The 22,300-nt window shown below is 50.2% G+C and overlaps 1 protein-coding gene across 7 annotated transcripts in view; it reads left to right on the forward strand.

Moving 5' to 3' along the window:
• The window catches only part of Ptprm (protein tyrosine phosphatase receptor type M), a 675,227-nt gene that overhangs the window by 35,686 nt on the left and 617,241 nt on the right, over positions 1-22,300 (forward strand). The gene's annotated exons all lie outside the window — the stretch shown is intronic.

Below are 22,300 nucleotides of genomic sequence, written 5' to 3' on the forward strand. Positions count from 1 at the left end.
CTCAGGAGCCAGGTTCCTGGCTCCCAGTTTTTGTTTTTTCCTTGTGGGTGGAGTTTCTGGTCTGAAACTCATGATCTCACACAGTCCTCCTGCTTCAGCCTCTAGGGTGCCTGGGACTCCAGGCGCGCACCACCATGCCCAGCCATGGGTTCCAATTTTGAGAGTGCATGCGCCTTCTTGTGTGACATCGGTTAAACAACGTATCCCCTCTGTGCCTCACTGTGCGTGATATGCATTAATAAATTGAGCACTGAGTGCAGGTTGAGGAATTCCTAGCACTGAGGCAGGGATGCCCCTCTGCTGTGCAGATAATGTGGTAGAGGACACTGTCAGCCGCTCTGGGACATGCTCTGGGCAGGCAATTTCTGGACAGTGCAGCAGCCCGCTCATTGCTGAGATGTCACTTTCCTAAAATAAGCAGCCTGATGGCTGAGGTAAGTGTCGCTGCCTTCCTCAGACCACTGGTCATCCTGCAGCGGGCGCCCCATCCCCGACACGAACCTGGTTCCCCCTGCCCTGCCAGTTCCGTGTAATCCTGAAGGACACGGAGGGTGGACGCTTCGGCAGCGCTCGCCTGCAGCTGCTCCCTGGTAGCCTTGTAGGGACATCAGACCCTCATGCTGGACTCGATCTCACTGCCACCTGTTGCAGTGATGAGTGAGCCTGAAGCCTGCCGTTCCCTCCTTAGACACTGGAAAGACAGGCATGCCCAGGAGAGGTGTCACACACCCAGCTTGTCTAGGAGGAGAAAGGAAGTTTCTACCGATGCTTTAAGCACATTTTTGTGAACAGTTCTCAGTGTTCCATGGAAAAGACAGTGCTGTTGCTCTGTTAAGAAACCACTACAATTTTCCCTGGAAGCTCTATGTGGATCTCTAGAATCCATTGAGTGAGCTTCTGTGGTCTCCAAAGTGAGCCAGGGCTCTGGCTGTCTTTCCATGCTGGGAGAGCGCATGATGTGGCCACACAGGTATCGGAGGAGCCCAGACTTCTCTGGCTTTTCTCTTCCACCGGGAGCTTTGGGGAGAAGGCAGGGACTTCCCCCAGGGTGCTGTTCCCATTTCCTGTCTTGAACCCTGCTGATGGAGCACAAATGGGTGGAGTGCACCACCCACCTGCCGGAGTTCTGCTCTGACCCAGCCCTTGGGAAGGACTATGGAGCTCAGAGCTGGGGAAGAGCCCTCCCTATCAGAGGAGCTGCAAGCCCGGAAACATCTGGAAGACTCGGCCAGCACAGCTGTCCCCTGGGCGCCCCGTTAGGGCTCAGATCAGTGGCAGATGTCACGGTTAGCAGTCTGGGACGCCCTCTCGATTCCTGTGTTCTCCCCCAGCGCAGCTCGTGCTATTATTAAATGATTACACATACTTGTTCATTCCTTCCTAGTGCAGACTTTCTAGCTAATGCCACTGGAAGCTAAAAATAATTCTCTTGTCCTTAACTAACGTGTCTGAGATTTTCCTGCCCAGCCTTCCCCTTCTTCTGGGGTCTTGTGCTCCTGACATCATAGTGACATTTGCCCTCCTGTTCTGTGTTGCTGTACGTGATGAGGGGTCCTTGATGACAAGATGGAGTTCTCTGTCCTTTGAACAGCCACTGCCTGCTAGGGACATGGGTCAGTCCTAGGACGGTGCTGGCTGGGGAGCAGGCCGAGGTGTCCCTAGCTGCTGCTGCTGGCTGCCCTGCACCTTGGAATTCCTGCTCAGAGTCAGGAAGGATCCTCTTCTGTAGACTTGGATCATGGCACAGTGGTGCAGTCAAAAGGGGAGACCTGTCTGCAGGCACAGTGACACAGAGCCTCAGCTTAGGATGTGTCCGCACACCCGTTCCACCTCGCCTTCCCTCTCTCCTGTCCCCACAGCCCTGTCCCCCAGCATCATCTTCAGCTGAGGGGAAACATGTTTTCGGATCCCTTGGATTTCTGATCACTGCTGATGAGTGCCCCTCAGTGTGCAGTTAGGCAGCATGTTTCCACAGAGGTGAAACGGTTGTTCCGGTGGATTTCCCATGGCCTAGGGGGCCTGGCCTCACCAGGAGGTGAGAATCTTTCAGGTGAGGGATGCTTCACTTCCCATGTCCTTGGTGGTGAGAGTTATGGAGATTCCTGGGCAGTTCCTGTGGGAAGGCCCCAAACAGAGGACTTGAACCGTTTGTTAGTGTTGGGGGCTGGGAGGGCAGCTTTGGAAGTGATAATTCTACAGACATCAAAGAGCCTATCCTGATGTAAACATTTGGCAGTTTATACATGTATCGAAACATAGCATGGTACCCTATTAGTATGTAGATTTTTTATTTTTATGTATCAGCTAATAAATATTCTAAATCAGTACAAACCAACACAACAAAACCAAGGAGGAGATGTGTCAGCTGCAGGGCAGAAAAGACAGGCAAACTCTGCTGAGCACTTTGAAAACCTGGTCATAAAGACACCTTGGTGGAGAAGCCGTTGATGCTAACCTTAGAATTGGGGCAAATTGACAAGAGCAGCTTATTGGATGAAATCGCTGGGTGTTACATAGTAGTTCTAAATGCAGTTTTCAAAGTTGGGTTCCCATGGTTACTCCCAGTCAACACGAGTTTTTTATAATTTACAAACTTTTTCATCTGGATGTCTTGGGCAGCCTACACCTTGTGGGTTGGACACGCCTATGTTATAAAAAATATATATTTAAAAAGGAAGGTTGGTTACATATACACATTAACTACATCATGTATTTTATAGGGCCCAGGACAGTGCCTGTTCCCTTACTGTGGTCCAGGTGAGCTGGGGTATCCAGGTGCAGGTCTAACGTGCACGTAAAGTGATATTTAAAAAGTCAGATAAGTTATAAGTCAGTGTTTCTCAAGCCAGGGTCCCCTAGAAACCCTCAGTGAGACACTCCTTGGGTATTTGATAATTCTATCTCCTCAAAAGTTTATTCAGGTTTGAGAAACATGGGATTCGAGACAGGTTGAGGTAGATAAGATCATAAGTTATGTGAGATTCTCTTGTGTGTTCAGAACAATATTTTCATTTTTAGTATCTTTTGATTGAAGAAGAGAAAGTGTGCCGACAGGCACTGTGTGCATGTGTGTGTGTGTGGGGGGGCGTGCACGTGTGTAGTCACCTGTCACCCTGTGTCCTCGTGCTCTGCTTTGAGTAATGGTCCCGACTGTGTGTGAACCGTGTCGCTCAGGGGTGATCCCGTTTTCAGGTGCTTTCAAGCATAAGTGACCCTGATTCTGGCCGGAAGCTCCCCCTGCTGCTTCTGAACTGTGTCGGGGGCTGATGCCTCGGTTCTGGGCTTCCCTCTCGGTGACCTCTGCCAACCAGTCCATTGCCCTCTCCCCTGTTCTCCAGCCTCACCCACCTCCGGCTGTGCTGGTCAGGCCCTGTCTCAACACCCGGACACCTCGGTTCAGATTAAAGCCCCTGTTTGAAATGTGCTTTCCTCCATTTACCGAAATCCCGGTGTGTTGCTGGGACCATTTACAGCCCCCTTGTGAACGCAGAGCAGCTGTAATGAGGGTAAGACTTCTGGTCAGGCCCCCGAGGTGGGCTGAGTGAGCCAGAGGCTGGAGGTGCCCGCCTCCTCAGAGTTCCTGCTCACCTTCACTGCCCCTTGGTCCTCACCTAGGGGGGCTTCGCTCCTCTTGGTGCCCTAGGGGCAGGAGCTCTGCAGGGAGGCCTGTTAACACCACACAGCTAGCCAGGCTTGCAAAACAGGCGGGCGGACTCACTTCCAGCAGAGGGAAGGGGTTTCCTTCCGAGAGTGTGTGCTGCTCAGGTGCCTGCCTGACTGACTCCCTCTCCCCACAGACAGCCCCTACTCAGGACACAGCCCACAAGGTGACATCCCTGACCGTGCCTTCTTGCCTGGCCTCAGAATTCCGTGTCCTGTCTGTGCTTCGTCTCTGGAACGTGTCGGGGAGCGTTGGCCCATATGAACAGGAAGAGAGCTTTGCTTATGGCCTCTGAGGACAAGTAGGGCATTCGCAAACTAGGTGCCTGTGATCATTCAGATGCATCATGTGTCCAACTATCTTGCAGGAGTGTGGCCTGGAGATGTTGGAGACGGTTGCCTTCAACCGCTGGCATGGTCCTTCATTGCCTCTGAACGGCCCAGTTTCACCCTTGGTTATATTTTGTTCTAGCCACTTTTGTTCCACATGATAAGTGCTTCATGAATAATTCACACAGCTGCTCTGGAACTTATTTCTTCAAAGACATTGAAAGTACCCTGAGAGCAGGGCCATGTTGCCCATGCAGCTGGTGACCAGGACATAAGTGCTTGGCTGATTCCAGGGCCAGGGAGCGTGACCCTGTGGAAGCCTCTCCTGGGCCAGCAGAGATTACAGCTGTGCTCTGGTAGCTCAGCTCCTACTTTTTATTTGAACCAGGTGGACACATTGTAGCATTGCTTCGATGGAAAAGATCCAACTGAATGGGAATCTGTGCTTTTCCAGGTAACATTTATATCTTTATTTGGGCTGCAAGACAGTTGTTGGAAAAAACAAGAGGACATGCTCATGATTGAGTGGGGACTGCTGATTTGCCTGTGTAGGTGAGGGTCTGCAGATGGTGAGACGTCTCAGTAGGAAGAAGAGACTTTTCCTGCGTCCTCCCTAATAGAGGAGTTTAGGGCACGCAGCAGAACCAGTGAACACACTTGTGAAACGGAATCCAAATCAAGCCTGCTGGTTGTACAAATGATGTAAGGATGATTGTGGAAATTTATGTAAACCACCAGCCCAGCACAAAGCAGCACAAACACGGGCCAAACTTGCATTGCCATAGCAATATGGGCTCATAGGGCAGTGTGGCCCTGGCGTGCAGGAGCCAGTGGTTTGCGCGCCTCTGGAGTGCCAGCTTCCACGTCAGAAGGAGATGCTGGAAGCTTGATTCTCCATGATCAAAGATCATTTAGAAGCTCAGGAACTGAAGGGTTCTTAAAGGAACGGGAGTGTTTGGGTGTGAGGTGATTAGCACTTCTTACAAGCTTAGAAGTCAGCAGTGAGTGATAAGTGATCGTATAATAAGATAGCTCCTTGTAATTGAAGGCTGTCCCCATTGTTAGAGAATTGGATCTGCCACAGGCAGCTGGTCCAGTGTCATCAGCCGGGCCAAATCCTTGAGGTGCGTTTCTTGCCGTCTCCTCCTCCTGCCTCACAGAAGGGCTTGGCCAGTGCTCCTCTCCTTTGTCTTTGGGGCATCGTCCACTGCTGCTGACCGACAGGTCATGAGAGTGATGGGTCCGCATGCCGTCATCTCCAGCACATCCCTGTTGTCCTGTCAGGTGGCTTCTTCAGGCGGGGGTTTAAAGAGTTGTTTCTCACCCCGAGGAACTTACAAACACACTTTACTCTAACAGCTAATTTTATAAGTTTCATCAAACTGTTTAGGAGGGATGATGAGTTTTTAACTTTTATTCTGGGTGAGACTGGAGTTAAGAATTTAAATGTGACTCTCCTTATTGTCTACCCCTTGGACACACACCTGCTCATACCTACTGTCAGAATAAAATTTAGCAAGTTTCTTTGTCCTCTGTTCTAAAACTGCGTTGATGTTCTAAGAGATTAAAATCGGGGAGCTTCAGGAAGGTTTTGTTCAAAATCCTTTGTGACTCAACCTTGATCGTTTTCTAGTTTGGGGAGCTGGTTTAATTTTGCTGAAAGAGCAAAAAAGAAGTCATTTATATAATTAATTTTAATTGCCCTTTTGGTGTAGCAATAGGCAAAATCTGGGAAGGAAAACAGTCCCCTGATCTTCTACTGCTGATGAGTAAGAACATTGTCATGGCTAGTGTGTTTGCAGTCGTGGTGTTTGTTAGGAGCATGGTTTGCGTTGCAGCCCCCACTGCTTGGGTTGGTTTGTTCTTAGTAACAAACCAGCAGCAGGCTGTGGCCTCGTGGTTCTTCCACCATCACCCTCACATGTGGGGCAGGGATGACACCTTGGTTGGGACCAGGAGGGCTGTGGCCCAGGGGGAGAAGGCCCGGATTTCCCCTGCAAATCGTTAGCCCCACGGGGGACACCAGGAGGCTGTCCATCTGTGGCAGGTGCCCTGGAAGAGTATATCCGGGCCAGTGCTCTTTGGAAGTCTCTCTTCTCACAAAATAATCTTGACCTTCACATTTTTATGGATGTGTAAAGCACCACCCGTCTGTTGATAATTGTTTTAAATATCTTTTCTTCCACTGTGGTGGAGCTGCAGGACCTCATTGGCCAAGCTCATCGGCCTCAAGCCAGGTGACCCACTGAGGCTTCATGTGGGGAACCCCTGAACAAGGAGAAGTGGGACAGGGCCAGCAGGGAGCTTTCTGCCCCTTCCTGGAGCTCCCTGGAGCTCTTTCCGTCCACTGCAGACACCATAGAGAGATCAGGGCTGGGCAGAGGCTGTGCAGGTGGGGTTGTGGACACAGTGAGGGAAGGAGTGAGCCCTGGTGGGGAGGCTGGACCAGCTGCAGCCTCTGCTGAGAAGGAGCACGGGAAGCAGAGGTCTGGAGAAGGCCTCACTTGCTTGGCTCCAAGTAGGTCCCCTTCCCCGGAGCCAAGGGCCTTGCTCTGAGACATCTGTGGGGTTCCCCAAGCTGCCCAGGTGGGCGTGGGGAGAGGGCAGAGTCCTCCCTCTCGGGGCTGTGCTTCCCGGGTCCCAGGCACCCACCGAGGGTGGCACTGACCTTGTGTATGTGGCCCAGAGTCTGCAGAGAGAGAGGCCGCACACGCGTGACCTCTGTGACTGTACCTGTTCTATTATGGGTTACCGTTGATGTCTTACTGTGCCTTCTTTATAAATTAAACTTTATCAGAGGCCTGTGACTGCAGGAAGCAGCGCATGCAGCACTTGGTGCTATCACTGTTTGTGGCAGCACTGAGGGCCTTGGGGTGCGATCTCTGTGGACAAGGGGGCAGCTGGCAGCAGTTTGAGATGACTTCATCTTCTTAGAGTTGACCTCTTTTCCCTTTAATACTCTAATAAGAGTGCAGTTTATTAAAGGCTTGATGCAGGTAGAGCACTGCACACATTGAAAGCCAGCACCACCGGCAGCACTGAGAGGGACATGATAATCCCTGGAGTTTGAAGGCAGCTGTTCTGGAGAGGGGGTCCTTGCTCTGCTTGGCTCTTTTAGGGCCGGCAGGTTTCGGGGAGGCAGGAGAGGTGCTTGTAGCTTGTGCATCAGGAAGCTCTGTGGCAGTGTCATCTGTGTGTTGTTGGAATGGACTCCTTTTCCTGGGCCACTCTGAGGGACATAGAGTAGGTTTTGGACGGAAAATTTTGATTGTTGATGTGGAGGGTGTTTTTGAAAGAGAGGTTAAACCGAGGCAATAAACAGGTTTCCTTACAGAGGGTTCCTGTGTTCTGTGTGCTCCTGAGCCCAAGGTTGCAGTGTTTACAGAGTGTCCTGAAGGCATTCACGAAAAAGCCCGGGGTGCGGGTGCCCTTCGGGGTGTGCGCTGCAGTGACCGGAAGCAGGGCCGACCGGCTTCATGGCGCCTGCGGGAAGGCTGTTGGCCTGCTGTGGGTGGGGGGAGGGTGGCCCCGGGGCCCTTTTCAGAGTCTGACGGGAGCTTGGCTAGGAGGAGGAGCTGATGAGGAGGGCTGTGTGGTGGAGAGTGGGCAGCCTCTGTCCAGGGTCCAGACTCACTTTAGGAGCTGATTCCTGCTGGCTCTGCCACCTAAGCCTTCTTAGAGGGGAGGGGAGGCTCCGCTCCTGGGCAGCAGAAGGAAGTGGGGCTGCACTTGGCCCCCTGTCCTGAGCATGTGCACACAGATGTCCTGCTGCAGGTCTGCACACCCGGCCCGGGCGGCCCTCGGCCTTGCCAGGGACTCGCTCCATCCTTCTCGATCACGGCTCTCACAGAGATGCGCCGTGCTTGCTTGGGTGTGTGTTCTGTGAGCCCCAAGGGTTTCCTGCTGGAGGCGTGGCTGGGCCTGGTGCGAGGTGAGTGGGTCACAGGCTCTCACTCGGAAGGGCTCCATGCCGCCTCTTGGACAGGCTATGCTAAAGCCAGGCCACCCGTGTGCGGGAATGCTCTGCCCATGTCGGGTTCCCTTTCTGTGTCTTTGCCGTTTTGTGGCACAGTCTAGGAGCCCTTGCCAGGTTGCCACTGCTGTGCCGTTGGGATCTTCTGGCCGTCAGAATTGTGAACCAGGTTCCCCAGTGTTCTTTATAAAACATCCGGCCTCGGGTGTTTTGTTAGAGCAGTTGAAAATGCTGGGTTCTGCGTCTTAGAAAGGGCCTGTGTTTCTCTGCAGATTTGGGGCCTGGCTGTCGTGCTGGCCCACATCCCTCATTTGCCAGCACCATTCCTCTCTGTCCCCTCTCGAGGCTGATTTCCTGGTCAAAGGCCTCTAGAGAGGCAGCAGCCTTTCTGTGCTCATGAGGAAAGCATGGCCTCAGAGTGGCCCCTGCACCCTCCTCCCGCCGAGCTGGCTTCTAGGAGAGGGCTTGCTGTTTGGGCCTGCTTCTGTCTCTCCTGTCTTCCCTGAGTTCCTGGCCACGCCCAGGGCAGAGTCACTCAGTGATTCCCCCGCTGGGAGGCCTCGCTCCCTGTGAGCTCCTCCTGACCCAAAGGAGGGCGGAGGGTGGGTGGTTGGTGCTCACGGAGAGCAGGGATACTGTGAGGAACGCAGCCGGGTAGGTGCCTTGGTCACAGAGGGCTCAGCAGAGGCCTCTGTCCAGAGCAGGACATCCAGGCAGCGGGGCGCAGGGTCTTCTCCCAGGGCGGTTTACACTTGGGGAGGGAGCCGAGAGGTGGACAGCCACTTCAGTGCAGTGTGGGTCGAGCGCTGCAAACCTCCTTGACGTTGAACTCTCTGAAGCTGCCCTTGACTAGAACCAGTGCCCCGTCCTTGGTGTCCAGAATGTGTGCACGGCAGAACTTGCTTATTTGTCTAAATGATTTTTCCTCTACTAATCTGTAAGCTCTTGGAAGGCTAAACTTCCCTTTTTCTGTTTTGTTTTTCTAGAGCAAATATTACTTGCTCGGTAAGAATTTATCAGATTGAATCAAAATGTGTCAGATAATATCTCCTTTTTCCATTTTTGGGAAAAACTTTGTTTTCCCAAGTAAATTTAGAAGTTATTTATCTAGCTGGAAAAACATAAGCCAAATCAAAAAACAAAAACAGCTTACTTTTAATGACAGCTTTTGTGGATTTCTGTTTGATGTGTGCGTGTGGTGCTGGGGGCAGAACCCCCGGCCTTGCACACGCCAGGCAAGTGCTCTTCCACTGAGCCACACCCAGCCCCTTGGAAGGCCTCCTGCTAAGAGGGTTTGCCCCGGCTTGAACCCTGAGGATATCAGGTAGATAGAGGACAGACAGACAGACAAGTCCAGGGCCTTCCTGAGAAGTGATTGACTGGCCTTTGAGCACCTGGGTGGGGTCGCGGCATGTCTGGGACTAGGAGGTTGAGGACTGCTGCTGCCTTGTTGAATACTTAGTGAGCTTCTGGTCTCAATTGTTTAACCTACCCTGGGTCAGGAAGGCTGGACAGCTGCCCTGCCTGGAGGCTTTGTGGTGATGGCTCCAAGGAGCGGGGAGGGAGGAGCCAGGAGGAGTGGAGGAGCAGTGCCCTGGACTGGGGAGCCCCAGAGGCAGGCTGGTGAGAAGTGGGGCTGGAACCTGGCCTCTGAGTCAACGCCCGAGACCGACTTGCTGATGACAGCTATGCATTGGAAGTCATGTTCCACTGTTACAGTACTGTCTCACTTTCACACACAGCTTCTTCAGGATGCAGCCAAAAATGTTGAAACAAAATAAAACCTCCCCCCAAAAAACTCTTCTAGAAGTGCTGCTTTAATAGTGCACATTTCGTAGACAGTTGAATAAAGTGCTATGATAAAGACAATGTTGCTGTTTCTTCCCCAAGGGAAATAATGTGGATTTAGTCACTTAAACATAGAAAGATTTCCTGGGCCAGCAGGCTTGCAGGCTGCTGTCTTCTCATGATTTCTGCTTCCCTTTTTCTGCTGTCCTGATTATTTATTCTTAATACATTTTTAAAGAGTGTTTATTTCCCTCACCTTAACTCAGGCTTATCACATGTTAGAACATCTGTTTAATGTATTAATAAAATTGCCATTAGGAGGAGCAATAGATTGGGGATGTGACAAGCATATAAGCCGCACAAGGCTCAAAACAGAACAAGAAAATCGAAAGATAAAACCCCAAAATAAATCCCCAAGCCCTTATGTTCCATGTGTATTATATTTTCAGGCCAAATAAGAAGTGCTTTCATTCTGCAGCAGCTTCCTTTGCTCTTTGTTTTTTGGTTAGCTGTATGCCCATCCTGTTATCCACCCTGGTGACGTTTCAGAGCTGGCCATCCATGCGGCTCCTGGACAGCCAGCTCCAGGGTCCTCCTTGGGCTCTTTCCATTCTGCAAAAGCACCAGATCTGAAATACAGCAGTGATTGCATTAAATCCTCGGCTGGCAATTTTGTGTGGGATTGGGTATTGAAATGCAGCAAAGCAAATAATGAAGGCATATGTTTACCTATAATTCTTTTTACCTTGGGAGAAGGATTAAATAGGAACAGTTTGGTTGTTGTCAAATTCTTAACAGTTGCCTTCAAGCATGAAACAGTCCCTGGGCTCTCGGAGGGTTTGCTTAGCAGTTTGAATAGAGAGGTCTTTACTGCTAATGGAACCTCGATGGCAGGCTTAAGCAATGGGGTGCTTTATAGCCTCTTTAGCCACTTGAGAAGATGTAACATCAAATCGCTGGAACCGTCCCAGCCTCCATCGGTGTTGTAGAAGTTGTGAAAAGATTGGTGAATAAATAATTCAGGGTTGTACAGACGTCTGTGTGTCCAGGGTGTTGAGAGTATCTAAAAGCGTGGTTCAGGGGAGCTTTCGTTCTGGGAGACACTCTGGAGGCCTCCTGGAGCTTGGCCCAAGGGAACATTTACAGAGGTGACATTGTGGAAGAGAGAAAGCATTTGTACTTGGGCGCGACTTCCTTCATAAGGACGCATGCCACCAGGGACTCCAATCCCTGAGACGTGCAACTCATAAAACAAAAGAGTATCTTATTCTCAATACAGATGGTTTGTACTTGCCACGTGTGTGTGTGTGTGTGTGTGTGCGCGCGCGCGCATGTGCACATAAGTGTGTGTTTAAAGGATGCATGCTGATTGCTTGGGGTCTGAAGAAACTGTTTAAGGTCGGTAGTGTTTAATAGGCGAGCTTGAAGAAAGCATTTGAAGAAGTAGGAGAAACACAGTCACAGTCTGATAGCCAGTTAGAACTTCTGTCACCTTCTGTTGTCTTCTCCCCTGGGCTTTCTGTAGTGGAGACGTCGTCTGAAAGAGTTCTTGAATGAGCAGGTGGGAGACAGGTGTGGAGACCGCCTCTGGGATGTGTAGATGTTCACAAATACTCGACTCTCCGGGGCGTATAGATGGTTGTCTTTCCCTGTCTACCTGCACCTAGGTGTGGCCCTGTGATAGGCCTGTGACATGTCTGGCCTGGCCAGAAGCATCTGGAGTGGGCATGGGCTCCACCACGTCTCAGGATGGCTTGGAACAGAGCCCACAGATAGGTGTGGTGGGTGTGCAGCTCAGGGTGAAGTGCTGGATCCCTTGTTAGTGCAGTGTACGTCCACCTAGCTGACTTGCATGACCCAGAAGGTGCTGGATTCTTATTTTTTGGTTCTGGGGATCAAACTCAGGACCTTGCACTTTCGAGGCAGGCGGCGGAACCACTGAACTAAATTCCTGGCCTATCTTCTTAGGAGAAGAAAGGTACTTGGGAAGTCCATCAGCATCTCCTTATGCAGCCTGAGGCGGAATTCCCAAGGTGACCTGTGGAGGGAACGTGAGGACAATGCACCCTTGGGCTCTAAAGAAGAACAGTGCACCAAGGTGCTGGCTTTTCTCAAGTTGCACCAGCGTTCTTCACCTTCTTCCTCCCAGCAGCGAAGTCTGTCCTGAGCCTCTGCATGGATCTTGGTGGGATTCCCAGTTTCCCAGTGCAGGGTGGAGGGTGACTACTCCTTATCAGACGCGTGATCCTCTCCTCTGTGCAGACCAGGAGGAGGCTCTGTCCCAGAGCTGACCAGCACGGTCCCTGCTCTGGCTTAGCGAGAGCGAGGCACCTGCTTCCAGGGAACAGGAAGGAAGCTCCTGCTTCTTCCTGTGCTGTCCAGAGAACCTAGGAGGCCGGGCAAGGAGTGTACTCAGTCTGGAGGAGCCAAGGCCCACTGAGTTAGGTGATGGCTGGTCATCTGCAGGACTGTCACACGGCTGGCCCAGCTCTGTAGCCCCTCCCATTCTGAACTGGGCCTCTCAGGGCTTTGGAATATGATCAAACAGACACAGTTGAAAGAGACAGAAACATTTGAAATTGGAGAGGGCCACTTCAGACAGAGGACAGTGATGGAGAGGTAGTGACAGGAGCTAGAACTTACGTAGTGCCTACTCTCTGGATGCTGCCAGGAGCTTCAGGTTTATTAGTGCATTTAATCTTCATGGCACTGCAAGTTGGCCTTCACTAGATGCAGCAGAGGCACAGAAAGGTTTGGATATTTACCCAAGGTCATGCAGCTACTGATTGGTGAACAGGGATTCTAGAATTCTCACTCTCAAGAAACAGTTTTACACTTTGTTAAATGAAGACGAGAAGGATATAGTTCTGTTGTTGTTTTGTTTTTTAAAGATTTTTAGAGAACAGTTTAGTTTCACAAGAAAATTGAGCAGAAGGTGCAGCCATGTTCCGTATACTCCTCGTTTGCACACAGCCTCCCTCGTGGTCATGGCACATCGTGACAGCTGATGACCCTGCGTGGTCACAGCATGGTTACCCGAGGTCCATGTCCATGCCTGGTGTTGTTATGTATTCCATGGGCTTGGACAGATGTATGGTGACTTGTGTGCTTCGTCACAGTCTCATACTGAGTCATGTCACGGCCCCAGGAGCCCTGTGTCCCCCGTTCTCCCTCCCTCAGCTCCTGCTAACCCCTGATCTTTGTATGGCTCTGGGACTTGCCCCTTGCAGGGCATTGTAATGTTAGAACCCTTTTCAGGTTGGCTTTTTTACTGAGCAGCACACATTCACATTTCTTCCACGTCTCTCCTGGCTTGAAAGCTCATTTCTTTCAGCCCTGAATAATACCCTGTTGTCAGGATGGACCAGTACATGTGTCCATTTGCCTCCTGATGGGCATCTGCTGTTCACTCCTGGATGCAGGTGTTTGTGTGAATGTAGTTCTCAGCACCTCTGGGTCAGTACCGCACTGTGGTTCCTGGGTCGTGTGGTACAAGGAAGTTGAGTCTGTGGGAAACTCCAGGCTGAAGTCCACAGCAGTGGTGACCATTCGCACCGAGCCTCATCCTTGCTAGCACTTGGGCTTGTTGGTGTTTGGATTATGGTCACTAATGGGTCAGAAGAGTATTTTTGATTTTTTATGATTCATAAAACACTGTTTGGTTTAGGAATCCTAAAATGTGTACATGCCTATTTATCTTTTGAGCTTCTAACCCCCCTTCCCCCTCTAAAGTCCCTGGTTCCTGGTAGGGGTCAGGCTTCTTAATGATGTGGGAAGAATTGATTGATTGATTGATTGATTGGTACCGGGGATTGATCTCGGGTCCTTGAGCTTGCGAGGCAGGCGGCGAAACTCCTGAGCTAAATCTCCGGCCCAATGGGAAGAATTTCTACTGGGCCTCAGTGGTCTGTACTGGGCTTCCAGTGCTTTGTGGTGTGCTCACAATAGTCTGTACTGCTTTCTCTGTGTCCATGCTCACTTCTGATGGTCTATACTGGGTTTTTGTGGTCTGTCCTGGCTCTTAATGATGTGTGCTGGTTTCCCTGTGGCCTATACTGGCTCCTGATGCTTGACACTGGGTTCCCTTTGTCCTATTCTGGCTCTTAATGGTCTCTGTTGGGTTCCTGGTGGTCTGTAGTGGCACTTACTGTTCTGTACTGGGTTCTCGTAGTCTGTGCCAGTCCCCCTAGTTTACCAGTTTTATTCTTCAAAATCAAGCAGTAACATGGTTGTTATCTGTGAAAAAAGAAAGCAGAGGACAGGCATGGTGGTGGACTCGCGAGAGCATGTCTGGGTCCCCGGCCATGGCCAGGTGCCATCTGGGATCCTCTGAGGGGTCCTCGCGGCCTGCCAGGCTGGGCACGAGGTCCCATGGGCTACACCATGTAATAGAGGTAGGGCGAGGCCCTTATAACCAGGGGACACTCTGCTGGGGACAGGAGGAAGGGACCTCATGGTGGCCCAAGCCAGCCTGGACGATGGAAGGCCGCAGCGGGAGGCTGCTGGTCAGCGGGGCTCTGTTTCTTTATTTAATCTGAGTGTGGAGGGCGACGGAGCCCTTAGCCCGGCCACGTCTGTACGTTTGTATTGGGTTTGAAAGAGAATGAAAAATGGGGTTGTTTGAACAGGCGCAGTTCTGCCAAGTTCTCTAACCATAAAACCCCGCCAAGATTTTTCTTCCAGGCGTAAGAGGAAAAATTATTTTCTAAAACTTTCCATTTCTGATTTTTCTGTGATTCTGGGCAGTAAAACTGGTGTAAATTTTTATGATGCCTTTTTTATTCCTAAATCTTCAGTATGTTAAATTTGTGTATTTTAATGCTATTTGAATTTTTAGTAATTCTATTTCTTGGAAATTCTGTTTTGTTCTTTCCCTTGGCCTAAGGTAATTGCTTGTCGGGGTGATATTTTATGATTTAGTTACTTCCAGTGATTTTGTTTTTGATGTAGGTCTTACCTTTATTTGAAAAATATGTTTCTTCTTTGTCAAAAATCAGTTTCATTTTAACCTTTTTTCTAAATACGAAAGTCTTCTATCACAACTGTAGGAAAAACTAGGAAATACCTGGAAGTATGGAAAGGAAAACAACATAATCTGATTACCCAAGAAGGCGATAAGCGATGTCTCTCCCAGGTTTCCGGCCATGGATGCCTGTGTCGCGTGGGTCACCTCCTCCTGTGCAGAGCAGGGAGCGGGGTCCATGTGCAGCTTTTACAGCCCAGAGTTTGCACTGTTTAGATTGTCCTCATTTTTCCATGCTGGGAAATTATTTTGGAAAATGTAATTTTTAAAGCTGCGTACGACTTTTGTTCCAGTCCGTAATTTGTGCATTCTGACTTTTTGCGCCTTTGGTCTTGTAGGTTGCAAGCAGTCTTTCCCTGTTAATGAGACGTTGAGCGTCTCTGCTTCTACCTTTTGATGAGGCTTAGCAGTTTTGGGGAGAGATGATGAAGGTCTGGTGTCTTATTGCATTTGGGGCTGCCCTCAGCAAACACTGCAGGCTGGGTAATTTCAGACTGTAGAAGTTTATGTGGCTCACTGCGGAGTCCAGGATTGAAGGGCTGCGTGTGGTCAGGGCCCCTGGCTGTGTCTCGTGGTGAAGACAGCAAGAGCAGGCCAAACTTACTTTTGTTACAGACCCTTCACCTGGAGAGTGAGACAGACAGCCCCTGTGTGACAGCCACTGTGCACTTACCCAGAACAAGCAGGCGGGGGCTGACACTCACTCCCCCAGCCAAGTCCAACAGACCCCAGGGAGCTGCTGCAGGCCGGCTCGGGCTGGTGGACGGAGCCCAGCGCTGCGCTGCGCAATGCTCCTCCCAGCTCCTGGAACACAAAGCGCTGTGGGGCCCGTGGGGAGGGAGGTGTGGAAACCCCACAGGAGAAGCTGGTATCACCGCCAATCCTGGTGGGTCTGAAACGGGGGAGACAGCTGTAGACTGGAAACGACCATGCAGATGCTCTCTCCCCGGCTTCTGGGATTTTAGCTTTTGGAACTGAGGTCCCCAGTGGTTTGCCAAGGGCCCCACAGTTACAATTCACAGCTCTGAATGAGAACCTGACCCCTGGCAGATGGGCTTCCGTGTTTTTTCCACATACTGGGCTCAGCCGGCCCCCTAAAGAATGAGGAGCTGGACTCCACAGCCTTCCTCTCCCCTCACAGGGAAGTTGTTCACACCCTTGAAGGGACTCCTCCCCACCGGCTCGGCTAGAAATCAGCCTGGATCCCTTGAAGGGGGAAAGTCCATGGCCTGGCAGATCTGAACCCTCCCTGTGTTCCCCCAGCTGTGCAGCCTGGGCAAGTTGCTTAAGTGCTCGGTCTCCTCGTCTGTGAAGTGGGACAGGAGTAGCTGTGAGGCCATGGGGGTCAGGGCGTGTGGAGCCCTGGAACAGTGCAGGCCGTGGCCCATGCTGCTGCTGTCTGAGGAAGCAGGCAGACTCCTCCAGCTCCTCCGGGGGGAGCAGCGGCTTCGAAGGACCTTAGAGGAATCATTTTTTCCTCTAACAAAATTTACAGGAAGTCCACTGCAAGAGCTTGAAGTGCACCTGTAGCTGTCATTCGAGAGTATATATTTAGGGAGAGTAATGAGATAAAAGCTTTTGTGGGGAAAAAAGGCTTTTAGAAGGCTAAGAAAACTCCAAATTCAAAGTTGTTTTTTTAAAGCAGGGATTGGAAAGTCATCTCAAATGTGCTTCCTTCCTTTCCTGATATAAAAGTATTTACAAGAAAAGCACCTAATAACTCATCAATAAATCAGAGGTTTCCAGATTTCCTGATTTGGTTTCACTTAGTTAGTAATGTCCTAACTCTTATCATATTGAATACAAACAGATGTTTCTAGAAGTCTAGTTTCCCACACTGTTTGATTCAGTTTGCTATTTTTGGCTGAAGAATGAAGGAGGACTGCAGCCTAATCCTTGCCCTATGGTGAAATTATATTGCAAGGTAAGAGGACAGAAAGTTAGGCTTTTTATTATAATCCCCCATGCCTACTTGGAGGGAAAGCTAGGGAGTCAGCGGGTCCGAGACTGCAGGTGTACTTACTCTGTCTCTGTCAGGCCCGGGATGGTTGCAGCAACACCAGTGACCATGGACAGGGAATGACAGTCACGGTCACAAGCCTGGCCTGAAATTCGGGTCTGCACCGTGCAGCTGGAACGGGTCACTTCCACCTTGCAGCTTCATTTTTCATGCTTCTCGCTTGGGAGACTGGGGTGGGGGCATCTTTGGAAGCTATGAATGAGAAGCTCTTAAAATTTTGGCATCTTTTCCCGGATCATGCTGGCAGAAGGACAGGTGGTGTAGACCCATCCTCTGAACTTTCTGCTCCTAAGTAGGCCTTTATTCTAGAGCGGAGTTTACACTAGGCTATGTCCTTGTGCTGTCCAGTATGGCAGTATGATACAGGAAATGCCATACCTTCGGTGAGGCGTGCACCTGGCCTTAGCAAAGGCTGCTGTCCCACTGTCCTTTGAAAGGGATCCACAGCCTTTGGGCTTCAGCTGCTTCAGCAGAGTGCAGGGCTGATATGCGGATGAGCAGATGGGACACTTCGTATTTCAATCTCATAAAAGAGGCCTTGGAAACTGCTTCCGGCCAGCGACTCCCTTGATGACTCCGATGCCAAGCTGGACGGGGTTGGTGGGACACGTGTGTGTAAGGTGGAAGGGGCACATAGACGACTAGTGCTAGTGTGGCCCCTGCCCTGTCCATGCACAGAACATGACCGGTGTTGTGAGCAGAAAGCCTGTCATTTGGGCTCCACACGGAGTCTGAGTTGGGAGATTTTTGACCCGGTTCCTCACTGTGTCCAGTCACGTCCCCGTGCTGGGGACTCAGCGGCTCCTCCCTGGACAGCGGCTGTACACCTGAGGTCCCCGTGCATGACCTGGGGTCCTTCCTCCCTGCAGAGGGGCTTCCCTGGCTTGTTTCTTTTCTGAATGTTCTGAGACAACTCCCCCTGGAGTACGGGTGGAGTTCAGAGGCCTTCCTGAAGCTGCTGTTCCCTTACCTCCTGACGCTACACCCTGCGCAGCGCTGCCCGTCACCTCTCTGGGCAGGACCCTTCCCCATTTCAGCTTTTGGCCACCAACATTCAGTCCCTCTGAGCCTTCCACACAGACCTGTTGCTTTTCCAGGTTGTAACCCCTGCCCTGGGGCTCTGGGGAAGCCAGTCTCCCTGGTGTGGGCACACATCCTGAGCCCGTCCTGGGCCTGACCTCCCCGTGCCTCTGTGTGACATGCTGGCTTCCGGGAGCACTGGCCCTGCCTGGTCACACCTGTCTTTTGGGTGAAGGTCTTGGTCCTCGTGTCTCAGGGCCTAGAATTCACTGGAAGCAGCTCTCAGGGACACAGAGTGCCCAGCAGACTGAGTCTGCAGGATTTAGCAAGCACTTTGCAGGTCTTGTGCTTGATTCTAGGGGGACAGGAGGATGCGACATTAGGGTGGGCACCACAGGTACTAGGTTTGGGTCCTTGGGCTTTGCTTAGCTGCTTAAGCATGGAGAATGGGGGCTTGGTGGGAGAGAGTAGGACTGGTCTCTGACCCAGTGATAACCCTAAGGACCTCTACAAGCAGCAGCACCCAGGATTGCAACATAGAAGAAGTTAGAAAGAGATTGTTGGTTGTAACAGCTAGAGTCAAAAAGAGGTTCATTTATTCCAAATCAGAGCTCCTGTGCACATGGTGTGTTACGCAGTGACAGAGCACTTGCCCAACATGCACGGGGCCCTGGGTTCCATCCTCTGCATCACATGCATGTGCACACGGACACACACGTGCACACACACATCCTGTGCACAGGTCCTGTGCGGACCTCCTGGTGGGTGGCGCTCCTGTACCCTGTATGAACACTGAAAATATCACCTTGATTTTTTCTAAAATAGTTGAGGAATTTTCAGATGGTTGCATGACAAATATAGGAGTTTAATTAGTAATATGTAGCAATATACATATGTCAGGACATATTCTATGTACCAGTTTTTGTGTACCAGACACGATTTTGAAAAGTGTCTGAAGCATTGACTTTTTTCACTTTAATATCAAGCATAACATAACTCAGGAAAAATGATTAGTTTAATGATTCTATTTAAAATTAACGCAGCTAATTTAATGTATTGCTATTATCCCCCGTGTACTGTTACTGCACAGCAGTTATTGTCTCTGAAATGAGAATTTAAAGAGATGATATCACTTTCTGAAAATTGCAATTATGGTACAACAATTTGATTTTAAATCACACATGTCCTGTGCTATTTTATTTAAAAGAATGAGATGTTTAAATCACTGTGTAATCTGTCAAAGCCATTAGTTAGAAATTTTAAGAGTCAGTTAAAGAATCTGCTTTAATTTGAACTAAAGGGAAAACTAACCTCATCATTTCTATCTTCTGTTCTCTTTTTAAAACTACATTCAAAATTTTAAAGTTAAATTGTAGCTTTATCCATGACAGTTAATAATTCCAGCATTCAGCAGCTGGTGGAATACCCAGTAAGGCAGATGATGCTCTTGTCTTTTCCCTTCCCCTCTCCTGCCCTTGCCTCCCCATGCAGTGTTGGGAATCATTTGGCAGGTGCTGTATCACTGCGCTGTACCCTCAGTCCTTGCCTTTTGTGCAAACAAAACAGACACAAAGCGCCTGCACTCAAGCAGCACACACTTATCCATGTGCACCTTCATAGGGGAGGCACTAGGCAGTACGTTTTCCAGGCGTGAGCAGTTTTAATTCTTACGTCCACCCAGATAGGAGGAGGCATAATACTGTTGCAGTTGAGGCTGGGTGGGTTTGCAGTTTCAGGCCCCTGGAGGGTGGGCTGGGTTTCCAGCCTGTCTCCATCTACCCTAGTGCTGGTTTTATAACCACTGTGCATTGGACCTCTTTAAAGTCCCTTCGATTCATTGAGTTACCTTTAATAAGCGCGACTGTTCTGAGAAAAGCCACTGAGCTAAGGGGTCACCAGGCCTCCCCAGTGAGGGACCACGGATTGGAGTAAGATCTTGGATTGAACTGAAGATCTTGAGCCTACCTATGTGGTTGAGAGAATTCAAGCATCTGGTGCATGATCATCTCTATCCAGACATTAACCTCTCAGAATGATCCAGGCACTCCTGAAAAGGTGACTTTTGGTTGCCCCGAGGTGTCTTCATTCATTCAGTTTAAGGTGAAGCCTGACCATCTTAAGGTTTAATCAGCATAGTTGATGACCTGTTGCCAGGTAGGGGTTTTGTGTGTTCACCAAGCAGGGATCACAGATGTGTAGAAGCATCTCTGTGAAGAGAATGTGTGAGAGGCTTTGCAAACTGAAAGGCCAGCTTGTGGCTCTAGTGAGAGGATGGAGGGAGAGCAGGCTGGAGGAGAAGAAGATGAGAGCAGGAAACTGCAGATGGGCTGAACTGCATCAAAGACCTTAGGTGCGATTGGAAGCCGTAGTCTGGAGCACCTTGGGTGACAAGATGGTGCGTGTGTGCAGATGTGCAGGCACACATGCAGTACATTTAAAGATCACGCAGGCTGTGAAGAGGATGAATTTAACAGCACGGGTGGGGGCACAGGAACCGGTGGCAGCAGATCAGTTGCAGATGCCAGGGCAGCAACAGTGGGACAGTAGCTGGGGCTGACATCATGTGGGCCTGATGACAGCTGATGCCTGGGCAAGGGAGGGGACCTGGGAGGAGGAGTGACTGCCAGTTCTGGTCCAGGGCACCCTGGAGGCTCCGGCCACCATGCCCCAAGAGGTCCCTTGGGGCCTGCTGCTTGGGTTTGGAGCTCAGAAAGAGCAGGCAGGTTGCTGAATGCAGAAGGGAGATTTTACAGTGTGTGTTGAAGATGGAGTAGATTTTAGGTCTATTTACTGATTTATTTGAGAAGTGTATGTGAGGGAATAAGAGAATGAAATTTGGAGTAATGCTTTTAAAGTTTCATCTTTGTTATTCTGAAATAGCGTCTTTGAGTGAATGATGGGCTACACTGCCAGTGTCTCACACGGGGACCCTTGGGAGGCAGCTTTTGCCAAGTGAAAGCTTTGTTCTCTCCTTGGGAGAAGATAAACACCCCCACCATTAATGGCACCTTCCGCCTTCTCATCTGGTGGGGGCTCCAGATGTGTCCAGCCAGGGCTTTACACTGCAGGGGCCTCTCTCTCAGATTGATTGTGCCTGGACCGATTGCCTTTTGACCTGAAGATCACGTGAAATTCAGGGGTCTTGGGGATGAGGTCAGAAACATCGTCTCTCATAATGATTTGCTTTTCTCTTCTACAAATCTGTGTCCTGTTTCATTTAAAACACATGTAAGTCCTTAATTAAGAAGCTTTTAAAGTCATGAGATTACAAAGTAATCTCGAATCCAATCTTCTGGACTTTTAACCAAATCACCCAACATCTTCAAGCTCACAGTGTCCTTTCAGCTTTAAATTGAAACTGAATCCCAGGGAGAAAACATTTCCTAGTCTCCTCAAGACCTACGCTGATTTCTGCCTTTGTTTTTACCCTTCCTTTCTTAAAGAATCAATAAGCTTGGTTTTCTGCCACGGCAGTTCTTGATGTTAGGAACTGTGATAAGGTATATTTCTTTCCTTTGGTTTTGCAGCAGTAGCGCATTTGTGTGCAGAGTGACAGGGGGTTAATGAATACAAGGCTGACTTTTTAGTTTCATCATATATCAGAGCATTCACTGGGCGTGTTCTTGAGTGTGATCCAGTCTGGGGTTAGGTAATAGTCTAGAGATGATACAGAGCAATTTTCCGCATTAGATGGTGGTTTCCCTACTACTGCCCTTCCCCTGGGCTTGGGGTGGCTCTTCCTGCTGTTCTAGCACTGCAAATCCCTCAAGGTGACATAGTTCTAACTGTGCATGTTATGAAAGTTCATGTGTCGATTGACTCAAATTAAACATATCATGAGGTATGGGTGAATCAAACCCTAAATCCTGGTTAATCAGCTTATGTGGATAACTATGATTCCAGGCTCTGCGCTGGGCCCTGAACTGTATAAGCTGCAGCCGAGTGAGAGAAGCTTGGTTGAGCATGGACCCAGCGTCGGGGGAGTTGGTAGGGTGGTCAGCGGCCAGTTGCCATCGGGCTGTCTGGGTAGTGTGTCCATGTTCCTCGAAGTGACACAGCTGTGACATGAACCACATTGTGGTGCTTTCTGAGTCAGCAGCTGTGCTGTTTCCAGCAGAGCCCTCCTGGACGTTCTGCATGCAGAGAAGGGGCATGATTGCATGATGTTGAAGATGAGGAGGTGGAGCTCAGAGATGCTTCGGAGTTGACCTAAGGCTTACATAGACACTAAGGGTTCAGCTGGGCCAGAGCTTGTGCTGAATTCCACAGGCTGAGTCCTGGGACAAAGCTCGCCTCACCGCATCTCCAGCCTGGGCACCTCCGAGCCTCCCCACTTGTTGCTCCTCCTGTGAGCAGAGCTGCTGCTTCACTTTGTGAGACAATGACCTAGTCCAGACAGCTGAGAAAGGCTCCCTGGCCTGATCATATCTGTTCTCTTTAGGGAGATGTAAAATTCCAGCCATTGATTCTGCTTGGAGTCTGGAGG

The sequence above is a fragment of the Heterocephalus glaber genome, unplaced genomic scaffold, assembly GCF_053883595.1.
Source record: "Heterocephalus glaber isolate CG9 unplaced genomic scaffold, H.glaber_assembly_v1.0 deba00000331, whole genome shotgun sequence".
Lineage (NCBI taxonomy): Eukaryota > Metazoa > Chordata > Mammalia > Rodentia > Bathyergidae > Heterocephalus > Heterocephalus glaber.